Genomic DNA, 12,220 nt, shown 5'->3' with positions numbered 1-12,220 from the left:
CCAAAGAGCATCAATCAGCAGGCCTACTAAATAGGCATAGAGATACATTAGCCGAGTTTGCTTACAACAACTGCCATCAGTCTAGCATCGGAATGGCACCTTTCGAAGCACTCTACGGGAACCTTTGTCGTATCCCAATTTTCTGGGATTGGCACGTACCGACCGACGGGTTACCGAAGCGAAGAAAATGTTGTATCAAGAAAAGAGGGGTACTACGAGCCCTCTGCCCCACACATCTAACCAGCGGGAATTGAATAAAAGCACTGATATCCATATAATCCTACAATTATGTGGACCCTCACAGTCACAGTGAAAGAGTTGCCTACTTCCAAGTCAAGCACATTAGAGTTTGGGATTAGCAGGACGGGTGTTTCATTCACAGGAGCTTAGCCCATTCAACTATCTCAGCCGGTTCCCATGGCCACAGAAAACTAGCGGTTCGATTCTTGCTTGAGTTTGATAGGTGAGATGTTTATTTAGAGATAGAGGTACGTCCTATTTCTTCTCATTTGTTTTATTCTGGTTGGATGGTGTACCAGCTTGGTTTGGCTGACACAATTGAGTATCGTGGGCGTGATCCTTTTGGACCTAAATTCATACTGTCTCTTTTTGGCATACAACTTTTGTTTTTCTGTGGAAGTCCTCCTTCCTATGGAAGAAGATTACATTAGAGGTGCCTCCACCCGAAAGAGCATGATACAATCGATCAGGACGTAGCTCTGCTACAAGAAAGGGTAGGACTTTTGCCAGGTCTAGAGTTTGACTTCTAAAAAGAGAAAGCCACTAACAAAAAGAAAGAAAAGAGGAGGAAGCTGGACTTACCTCTGTTCGAGATACAATGAATCGAATAAATAAGTCTTATGGATGAATGTTGAAGACGGACGATACAACCCTACTAAAAGTCACAAAGCTCACTTCGCTATGAGGATTCAGCGATTCTCACATAGGACATACCGGTCTTGGTTTGAAATCCCTTTTCAAACGTGAAATCATAAACAAGTTGGTTGAAATAGTAATACCATTTTCTGATGAGAATTCTAAGTCGTATGTGTACGGTTATTTTGCTTTTCTAGAATACGCAGGATTATTTTGTACTGTCTGGTATAAGTATATACATTGGGATCCATATATAAAACCTGCTGATTTAGCTCCACCATCAATGGATATATTTAACACCTATCATGGCTGCTCCCCAGGCCTAACTGTTTTTCCCTCCGCTGAGAAAATTTCAGTGCTTCTCGCGGATGTAAATTTGTGCCTCCGCAACAAGGAAATATGTGCTTCTCATGAAAGCAAAAATATTTTTTTCTCTTTCTTTTCGAGAGGCATGACTTTGCTTCCCGCGGAAGCAAATTTGTGCTTTTTGTGAAAGAAAGAAAAAACATGTATTTTTTTTCTTTTGTGAGATAGGATTTTCAGCAGCCGGGTGCCCCTACACCCTCTATGAACAGTAAATTCAAAACAAATTCAAAAAAATCAAAAAAAAAACTGAAACTTTGGGACATCGAACGTCATGAAACTTTATACGATCTTGCAAAGTTTTAGCTAAAAATAACATTCTAAGAGCACTCAAATAAAAAAACAAAATCATTGTCAAAGTTTATGTACATTTTTTAGCATTGATTTTTTATGAGGGCTCCACGAAGGTTATTTGTAGCTGAAACTTTGCAGGAACATCAAACCTTTGATACTCTTTGATCCCTGAAAGTTTCAGATTTCTTTCATTTTTTTAATTTTATATGAAATTACTGTTCATGAGGGTGTAGAGGCACCCGGGAGCTGTTAGACATTTCTCTTTTCAAAAGGCACAATTGTGCTTCTCGCGGAAGTATATGTGCCTCCACGAGAAGGAAATATACTTCTGTGGAAGAAAAAAAAAACTTTTTTCGAGAGGCAAAGTTGTGCTTCTACCGTCCACCGGTCTACCAACATGGCAACATGCACTCGAATCCTGACGGTGTCTGTGACGTGACGAGAGGTGGCACAGACATAATTGTGTTTGACACAGCAGCCGAGTCGTTCCAGTGTATGCGCAGTCCCAGGCATCTCGAGACGTTGTTAGAAGTTGTTCGACATGGAGGAGAAGCTTGCTTTGTGCAGCTACGATTGCCGATTCACCGCCTTGGATGTCTGGGCAATGGAGGACTACGAGGCCGAAATCTGGGACCTCAAGTACCCGATTGACGTGGCAGCGATGGCGGCATCATGGCCATTTGTGGTTAAACTGAATCATGAAGGAGAAGAAAAAGGGAACAACACACCCACTGGAGTCAACTACAGCAATATGCAAAATAAAATTCTTTTGCTACTTATACCGTATGAAGATGATGCAAAATTAATGTATTTCTTATGCAGTAATCTACTTTGCGTTCACTCAAAACTAACCTTTCGAGAGAATATCCTGAATTAAGGTCTAAAATATCTCGAGCTATTCTTATTGAAATGACATTAATACTTTATGGAACGGTTTCAAACTTTTGAAAAACAAACTATTACGAAGTTTCTTGTCAAACTCACGTGCAATACATAATCAACGTAAAGTATATGGGTTGCATACAAAGACACCATCTAATCAAGAATGCGGACAATGATTGAGGCCCACCAATAATTCATGGATGTGAAATTAAGCGTATCTTGACTTATGGTGTACATCTAAAAATCCAACACACGAATATTTCCTAAATTACTTGGATGTGTGATTACTGTAGCATATATTCATCATTTCTGATGGAAAGAGTTGTGCCTATTTAATACATTAGCTACTAGCGTTTTATGATTTTCCTAGTTAGCTTTCTTTGGTTTATGGACATTACTAAACGTCATGAACTAACAATCAAGGTTAAAGTGAATCTTACCATTAGAGGTAAGGTGGAACATCTTAAAACAGCTCACCAATGTTTTTTCTTTGGAAGTCCATTTTCAGTTAATCAGTAATGTAAGTAAGTACTATTTAAATTTTCCAATAAGTCTTCATAAATGCCAGCACACATGATAGAGCTGGCTGAACATATGATTACTTAAATCTGTCTTGCAGAACTGGTTAATATTGTGATCAATGATGTTTATATGACTGCTTAATATATTTACCTCAACTTTGAAAGTTAAGACAATAATGTCGCAGCTTCTTTCTTTTTTAATTTAGGTGCATGCTTCCCAATTTCCATTCACATGAAAAAGATAATACAATGTATCATTCCAACTTAATTATTAGCAAGGAAACTCCAGAGCAGATAATTTTAAAGCAACCGAGAATTTTGCAAATATTAATTGCCTTCCAGACGGTGTGATTCTATACATGGTTCATGCGATAGTTGTTGGAAAGATAAGGCGCTGATGACGTGGAGCCGCTGCCCGAGGAGAAAGTGTTGTAATACTAGGTTTTCTTCTCACGGTGGCGAGATTGGACTGGGATGAGGGCACTGATATATCATAACAAAGGCATGCACCCCCACAAGTATAGAGGGTGTATGTTGGTGAAAGACAGTGCAATGTGGCGGAGCGGCCCGGTAGCGAATCGCAATTACAATTACAAGTTGGCCCCCGAAAGGATGGAGGAGGGCATCCGCGAGTTCACGTCATCTCAATGTGTTGACCTTAACATGCATGTGCAGCTTCTCTAATCGGAGGTCAAATTGACTTGAACATGCACGTGTAGCTTCCATAATCAAAGGTCCACTAGAACTTTGCCGCTCAACACATGCAAACATGATGTCTTTATCTCTAAACCCAACAATCCTGCTACATTGTGGGAGATAAAACAGGAAGAGGAGGTTGAGCTTCCCGTGAAGATAGCAACTTAGGACTGGAGCAAATTTGATAGAAATGGAGAGGATGGTATCCACGTGACATGAAGAGAGAAAGAAGAGAGGTCAGGAGATATTGGTAAATTGACATCGTTATGAAATATAGGGGGATAATAGGGTGAAAGGAGTCATCTTGGTTAATCTCCATTGTAATAACTCGGTCCCATGACATGAATGGCTCCTAATATCTAATTACCGTTACAATTTCTATGGAGACTCCCATTAGTAGACGTATAGATAGATAGATAGATAGATAGATAGATAGATAGATAGATAGATGGATAGATAGATAGATAGATGGATCGATAGATAGATGGATGGATGGATGGATAGATAGATAGATAGATAGATAGATAGATAGATAGATATAGATAGATAGATAGATAGATAGATTGCAAGCAATATTGTTTATATGTGGGCTGAATTTATTTACCACAAACTTTGAAAAACAAGATGACAATGTCGCAGCTTCTTTCTTTTTTAATTTAAGTGTATGCCTCCAATTTTCATTTACATGAAAACGATAATGCAGTGTATCGGCCCTACTTAACTATTAGCAAAGAAACTACGGACCCGATAATTTTATAGCAACCAAGAATTTAGCAAATATTAGTTGCCCTCTTGAAGGTATGATTCTATTTCTGATAAAGGGAATATATCAATATCATGGAGATACCAAGTACACCTAGCCTCTTCACGAACCAAATGTCCGAAAGACATTACGGATGCACACAATCAACAACAAAAAAGAAGAATAAGTAAAAAGAAGTACAACTACAATGATCAATTCCTTGTAACCGCAGCACAAACCACCACCAAGGACAACACCCGCAGTCCATATTCTCTAGAAGCCACGCTTCCAATAAGGAAATAGTGCAGAAGCATCGTCGTCGCCCGACCAAATATCTTAGTTTTTCACCCAGCGGAAAGTCTGCACTTTTAAAACAATGCCTTCAACAAGACCATTTCTAGGTACAACTAACTAAGACCAGACCTTGGATTTTCACCCTGAAAGATAAGACTTTGTACTCCTCCAGTGTTGCCACACCCATTTGCTGATGCCACTGCTACAAGTCACGACACACCAAGCAAATTCTTCATGGCCTTGAAGCAATTACTAGTCCTCAAACCTCTGTACACCATGGAAATCGAAACACCGACAAGTCCCATAATGTCAAAAGTCAACGGAGCTTCGCTCCATGCCCTCCTGAAGCCGCACGGACTGAAATAATGATGCACATGACCGGATCCCGTCCGATCAAGCAATCTAGAGGCATCACACGCCTAAAGGATATCTCCGGCGGAGCATCCCAAAACTCACCAACGGCCAGATCAAGGAGGACAGGAATCAACTAGATCATTGCCTTGGTGCGAGAAGAACCCTAGGATCTCCTCCTTATTCAAGCAAATCCAGCAAGCCCCCATGCCGCTGGTCAGATCAGTGGAGGAGAAGGCGGACACCCCTCCGCACGCCCGCACAGACCCATAAGGCCCAGATCGGATCCGCCGTTGGTGGAGAATCACCACGTGGACATCGAGTAACACACCTCTGCCATGCCTCTCCTGCTCACAACATGGCCCCGACCACTAGGCTCACAACATCTTGTGCCTCGATCTCCTAAAGGTAACAAGCCAGTGGAGATGTTTGTGCATGACGTAGGTTTTCTTTGAGGATCCCACGAAGCCAATGAATAGCACCTCCTCCGCCAAATCCTTGCCACCTAGGAAGCTCACCGCCACCACCCCAATGCAGGGGCACCACCCTAGTCACCCCAAGTTAACGATCCGTCGCCGCCGCCCCAGCAGCTCCCGTGGTCGCATCTGTTGCCCAACCGCCCCAGACTACCTTAGGTAGCTGGGCCGCCGCGGCCGTGGCGAAGGCCGGAAGTAGCGGCTACGAGGGGAACTGGAGATGGGGGAGGAGGCTGGCGGCACGAGGTGTCGCCATGTGAAGCGACACGGGAGGTGAGAGGATTCTGACGGTGTCATTCTATACATGTTTCTTGAGCTAGTCGTTGGATAGATGAGGCAGCTTGACGTGGAGCCGCTTCCTGCGAAGACGATGTTGTAAGGCCAACTCCACCGCACGACCCCAAACAGACGTCTGCTTTGCCCGGATTCAGTCTGTTTGGGTAGGGCAATGGGGTCGTGTTCGGGCCTGTCCTGGGATGCGGTGGCTGTGCGCCCACCGCTCGGCCGCATCCTTTGGCCCCATCCTGTCCACCACGGCCCAAAATGCCCATATATGCATATCAAAACAAGTTTGCACGTCTAAATATTAATTGTCTGGAAATAAAAATAGTTTTACAACCCAATCGAAATTGTCTCTAATAAAATAGTTTTACAACCAAATCGAGATTGTCTTGAATGAACATGATGAACCAATACATCTATTGGTTGCCAATTTGACTCCACACGTGCTCAACCAAGTCATTTTGAAGATCCAAATGAGTGTGCGAATCACGCAGTTCACGATGAAATTGGACAAACTGTTCAAATGTGGCCGGTTCTTGGTGCAGGGGCTCAACATTTTCACCTTGATAATCAAATCCTTGGTTGAAGATCCTGTCATCACGCTCGTCCTCGACGATCATGTTGTGCATGATCACACAGGCAGTCATCACCTCCAAAAGCTTCCCTTCATCCCATGTCAATGCAGGGTTTCGAACGATACCCCAACGCGATTGAAGCACACCAAAAGCACGTTACACATCCTTTCTAGCACTCTCTTGCATTTGGACAAATCTCTTTCTCTTCTCACCTTGGGGGTTCGAGATTGTCTTCACAAAAGTTGACCACTGAGGATATATACCATCAGCTAGATAGTATCCCTTATTGTACTGGTGGTCGTTGATCTCAAAGTTGACAGGTGGGGAGTGGCCTTCTACAAGCCTTGTGAAGACCGGAGAATGCTGCAGCACGTTGATATCATTGTGAGAACCCGCCATGCCGAAGAAAGAATGCCATATCCAAAGATCATGCGAAGCCACCGCTTCTAATATGGCAGTGCATGCTTTGACATGCCCCTTCTACTGGCCCTGCCAAGCAAATGGACAGTTCTTCCACTCCCAGTGCATACAATCGATGATACCAAGCATGCCTGGAAAGCCCCTAGCTGCGTTGGTCGCCAACAATCTCTCTGTATCAGCAACAGTTGGCTGCCTCAAGTACTCAGGACCAAACACTGCCACCACGGCCTTGCAGAACTTGTACACTGACAGCAGACATGTGGACTCACTCATACGCACAGACTCATCCACTAGATCGCCTGGAATTCCATATGCAAGCATGCGGATGGCCGCGGTGCATTTCTGGTGAGGAGAATCCAAGCTTGCCAGGGGCATCCATCTTGCACTCGAAGTATGGGTCATGAGCAACCACTCCCTCTCGGATACGATTGAACACATGCCTTGCCATACGAAAACGGCGACGGAATTTATCCGGCTTGAAGAGCAGGGTGTTCACAAAGTAGTCGGCATAGAGCAGGTGTGGCCTCTCTCCCTGTTGCGGTTCAGGTTGGGAGCATGGCCAGTGAGTGACCCCCTGTACCGAGGAAGCTGCCGTTCAATGTGCTCGTGAACAACCAGTGCAACCACCACAAGATCTTCATCATCTGATGGTGAATCGTCCGATGAATAAAAGAAAAATTCATCTCCATTGTCGAACACCTTGCGGTCATGGTGGCAAAGAGGCCGCGATGATCACCTCGATGCAGCAGGGGTGGTTGGCGGCCCGCTACTGGCCGCTCTGGAGCACTCGTCGGAAGCTGCAGTGGCCGCCGTGGTACGTCGCCGGCGGTTGTATCACATCTGCCACCGGCTATGACGGCGATGGCCAAATCTCCTCCAATCGACGGCCAAAACTACGGCGAAAGTACGGGCGTGGTGGCGGCCATGTTGAGACGTGGTTTGGTATGGACGGTCGGGGGGTGCGTAGTGAGGCCGTGGCTGGAGAATAGTGGCGCGCCGGCGGCGGGGTGGGGCGGGGAGAGGGGGTGGAAGCGTTGGAAGCGATGGGACTACTAGTGTCCCCGACAGGCGGGCCACGGGGGGACAAAGGCATGCGTTGAGCCCATCTGCGCCATGTCCGTTTCACCCCAAACTCGGCGCAAGTTTGGGCTGAAGATGGGTCGAAAACGGACGGAATTCGGACATTTGTCTGTTTGGGGTCGCGCGTTGGGCCGCGCTATTCGTCCGTTCTGCCCCAAACGGACGCACCCGGACAGGATGGGGTCGCGCGCTGGAGTTGGCCTAATGTAAGAATGTCCTTTTCACAGTGGCGAGATTAATGGGATGGGGGCACTGATAAGTCCTAATGTACATGGATATGTGAAAATAATAGCACAAGGGGCAGAGGAGGGAGCTACGGCGCCAAGCAGTGAGCCATCGTGTGAAGATATGTGATGATGATGTTGATGGTGTCTCGATCCAGGGGCGGCTAAACGGTCAAGGTGGCACATCCTAAAAGAGCTCACCAATAATTTTAATTGGAAACCCATTTTCTATTAAACAATAATGTAAGTCCGTACAATTTACGTTTTACAATAAGTTTGCATAAACGCGAGCACACATCATAGAGCTGGCTGAGCATAGGATTACTTCAATCTGTGTTGCAAAACTGGTTAACATTGCAAGCAATACTGTTTATATGACGGCAAAATTTATTTACCTCAAACTTTGAAAAGCAAGACAACAAGGTCACAACCTCTTTTTTTTAACTTAGGTGCATACCTCCAATTTCGGTTCACATGAATGCGATAATACAATGTATAATTCCTAACTAATTATTAGCAAAGAAAATCCAGTCCTAATTATTTTAAAGCAACTGAGAATTTCTCAAATATTAGTTGGCTTCCTGGCGGTGCAATTCTATACATGGTTCTTGCGCTAGTTGTTGGAGAGATGAGGCGGTGATGACGTGGAACCACTGCCCGTGGAGAAGATGTTGTAATGTTAGGTTTCCTTTTCACGGTAGGAGAATAGACTCGGATGAGGGCACTGATATATCATAACAGAGGCATGCACCCCTACTGGTATATAGAGGGGTGTATATTGGCGCAAGACAATGCAATGTGGCTGAGCGGCGCGGTAATGAATCGTCAATTAAAAGTACCAGTTGGCCCAACAGAGGGCATTTCTAACCGATCCCCTAAAAATAGCGGAGGATCTGGTGGTGTAAACCCTTAGTGGAGTATTTTTACTCCACTAAGATTTCGCAGGACCTAGCCGATCCCCTAAATTTAATGGAATAAACACAAATTGGAATAAATCCAACATAGATTCAACCGAAATTTACATACATTTAAACATAAGTTCCAACATAGCTTCTACCTAGTCTTGACAATCGAAATTTAAACTTAAACCTAAACTAAACTTAAATCTGTCCATGGAAGAAGTCGAGTCAATCTTGCCTCGACATGCATGCCACCGCCCATTGGGTCCGGATTGTTGCCGTCTTCGTCGCTGTCGAGGAAGATCGATCCGCCACCACTCCCCCGATTCGAACTCCTCGTCATGACCCTCGTTGCCGCCGTCTTGCATCTCGTCGTCGCCGCCTTGCAGAGAGTGATATATTTTTACTCGGCCGCCGAGTGATGGAGTAAATATAAAGATATTCACAGCGACTGAGTATAATATTTACTTCATTGGGGATCGGTTAGGTCCTGTTTAGAGGAGTAAAACCAGAATTTTACTCCTCTAACCCATTATTGGAGATCAGATAGAAATGCCGTAAGGCTTGAAAAAGGACCAGAAGGGATATATAGGGAAAGTGAAGCCATTGAAATGAGCGTTGTGCAAAAAAGAGAAATCTTGGGCTTTTTAACACATGATACTGTTCATCCACCTAGATTTGTCTTTTTCGCACAGGTCGCGTTTCAAAGTATTTCATTCTGAAATTTTATACACACACACGCCTCACATCCTTGTTTACTTATACAAAAAAATTAGATTCTTTTGAACCCAAAATTTTTGAGATTTGAAATTTTCAAAAAATCGGCCTTCATGGAGGCCAAGAGCCAAATGTCCGCTGTCCGTATGTAGTCTATATTAAAATCTCTAAAAAAAGGCTATATTTAGAATTGGGAGAGTATTTGATATAATATCTCTTATTCCGGCAACTGATTAATGCTCATCGAAAGGATTGGTACACTCATCCGCAAAAAAAAAGGAGTGGTAGACTCGTCATAAGAGAACACTGCCGAGTTAATCTCGCGAGATTTCCCACAACTGGGAACTGCCGAGTGCAGACTGTAGAGGCCCTAATTGTTTCTCATTTCCAGATCTCGCCGGCGCCTTGCCGGATCGTGTCCGCCTCCCCAAGGCGAAGACTTCTCCTCCTGGGTCTCCGGTTGTGTCGCCTCCGCTAGGCTCAAGCTTCTCCTCTTGGGAAGGCGATGAAGCTATAGCACGCCGGAGCGCCCTAATTTTTTCTTCGTTTCCAGATCAAGTTCGCCTCTTTCTTCGTTCCTAACATCCTCGAGCCTCATCAGATCGTGTTCGCCTCCTTCGTCCGACCCATCTGCTCCTGGCTTCCAGATCGTCTTCGCCTACGCCAAGACCTTCTTCTCCTGGGACGGGGATCAAGCACACCGGAGCGCCATCTTCCCCGACACAGCCACACAGGTGAGCAGCTTCTCCGCCCAAACTGACCGCTGTCAGATCTCTCCTGTCCGGCCCGGTTTCCTCGTTTTTCACTCATCTCCGTTGGGGCTCAGATCTCGTCTGTATTCCTGCAGAGAGGCGACGGATCACGCTCGCCATGCCGGCATAGTTCGACCGCCATAGTCGCTGCTGGATCTGCGGTCTCCAGTCCCAGGTAAACCGGACTTCGCCTTCCTCCTGTACTTTTCTTATTTGTTTCCTTAATTCAAGCCGCTTGCCGGAGCAGTTAGCTGTGTGTGCAGACGCTCCACCCTCCACCTGGTTTCTTGGCTTGTACGAGTACTTACTAAATATTTCTGATTCATTTCAGTCCAACGGAGCACCATGCCGGACTGGAGAGGCGACACCCAGCTCGGGGACCTTCCCAAGGAGTTGATTGACAGCATACTCGTCCTGTTGCCGTCCAAGGACGTCGGCCGCTGCCGGGCCGTCAGCAAGTCGTGGTGCAGTATCACCTCCAGGTCTGAATTCATGCTTGAACACCATCGCCGCCAGCCGTCGCTCCCCATCATCAATGGGCAGGGCTGGCCTTCGAGTTTCGTCCTCTTCCGCCAGGCCGGCACCAGTTCCTCCAATCAAAAGCTCTGGCCATTCAACCCAGGCACCAGATTCCATTTAGATAGTTGCCTCCAGGGGACTTGTGACGGCTTGATCATCGTCAACTGGGGATCTCGGTTATACGTCTCACTACCGGAAACTGGCCCTACCCCGACGGCCAAATCAATGTCGACAGCTGCCGTCGGCCTACTTTGCGCTATGCCGACAGCCACGTCTTGACCGTCGGCGTACCTTGGCCGTCGGGCTACCACGAGCTAAGCCGACGGCACCCGTCGGCATACATATGTCGTCGGCCCAGCTGCGAACATGGCGACAGCAGCCGTCGGCATAACCAGGCCGTCGGCATACCCGTGGGGCCGGCGACCCCGCCCGTGACCAGCGGCTAACGTCGTCAAATCTATGCCGACGGCCTGGACGGCCGGCCGTCGGCATATATCGTCATCCCACGTCATAGATCTGCGGCGCACCGTCCATGAGCTAAGCCGACGGCTGCCGTCGACATACATGCCACGTCAGCGATTCGCGGCACGCCGCCCGCCGCCTAAAACCTGGCCGTCTCTATGCCGACGGCATAGCCGTCGGCATAGGTAGACTTTTTTTTTCATATGTATTTTTTTAAGCTTTTTTATGTATTATTATATAAACTAACATGTAGCATGTTAAATATAAACATACATATGAATATATATGTAGTTTGTATTTTTTTCATATATTATGAATATATATATATATATGGTTTGTATTTTTTCGAGCACGTTAATAATGTGCGGTCATGTTCTTTTGAATATAGGTCATTATATTTTACTAAAATCAAAAACAGCTATGCCGACAAAAGTTTTGTGGCGGTCGCAAACGCCCGACACCCGTCTCCAGAATGTGACCCCCCTCACGTCCACGGTGTGCCCCCCTCATGGACGGCGCCGGCACCTAGATGGGGGAAACGGACGCGTCGGGTCTACACGGTGGATGTAGCTGTGGGTTTGGCCCGGATGTTGCTCCCGGGTGTCCCTACGGGTGACCTGACACAACCGGGTGCAGAGGTCCACTGGTCAAAGCCTGTCCATGGGAAGTCAAAAGGCTAGATCTCGTGGTCAATCGCTCCACGGTTAGGCGGGACGGGGGCCCTAGGGGGGGGGGGTAGCAATGCCACCGGAGCATCGTACCGGACCCTCATACATGTGCGAGGTGGTGTTGTGG

This window comes from Triticum dicoccoides, chromosome 7A (assembly GCF_002162155.2).
Source record: "Triticum dicoccoides isolate Atlit2015 ecotype Zavitan chromosome 7A, WEW_v2.0, whole genome shotgun sequence".
NCBI classification, from domain to species: Eukaryota; Viridiplantae; Streptophyta; class Magnoliopsida; order Poales; family Poaceae; genus Triticum; species Triticum dicoccoides.
Note: the sequence above shows the minus strand (reverse complement) of the source record.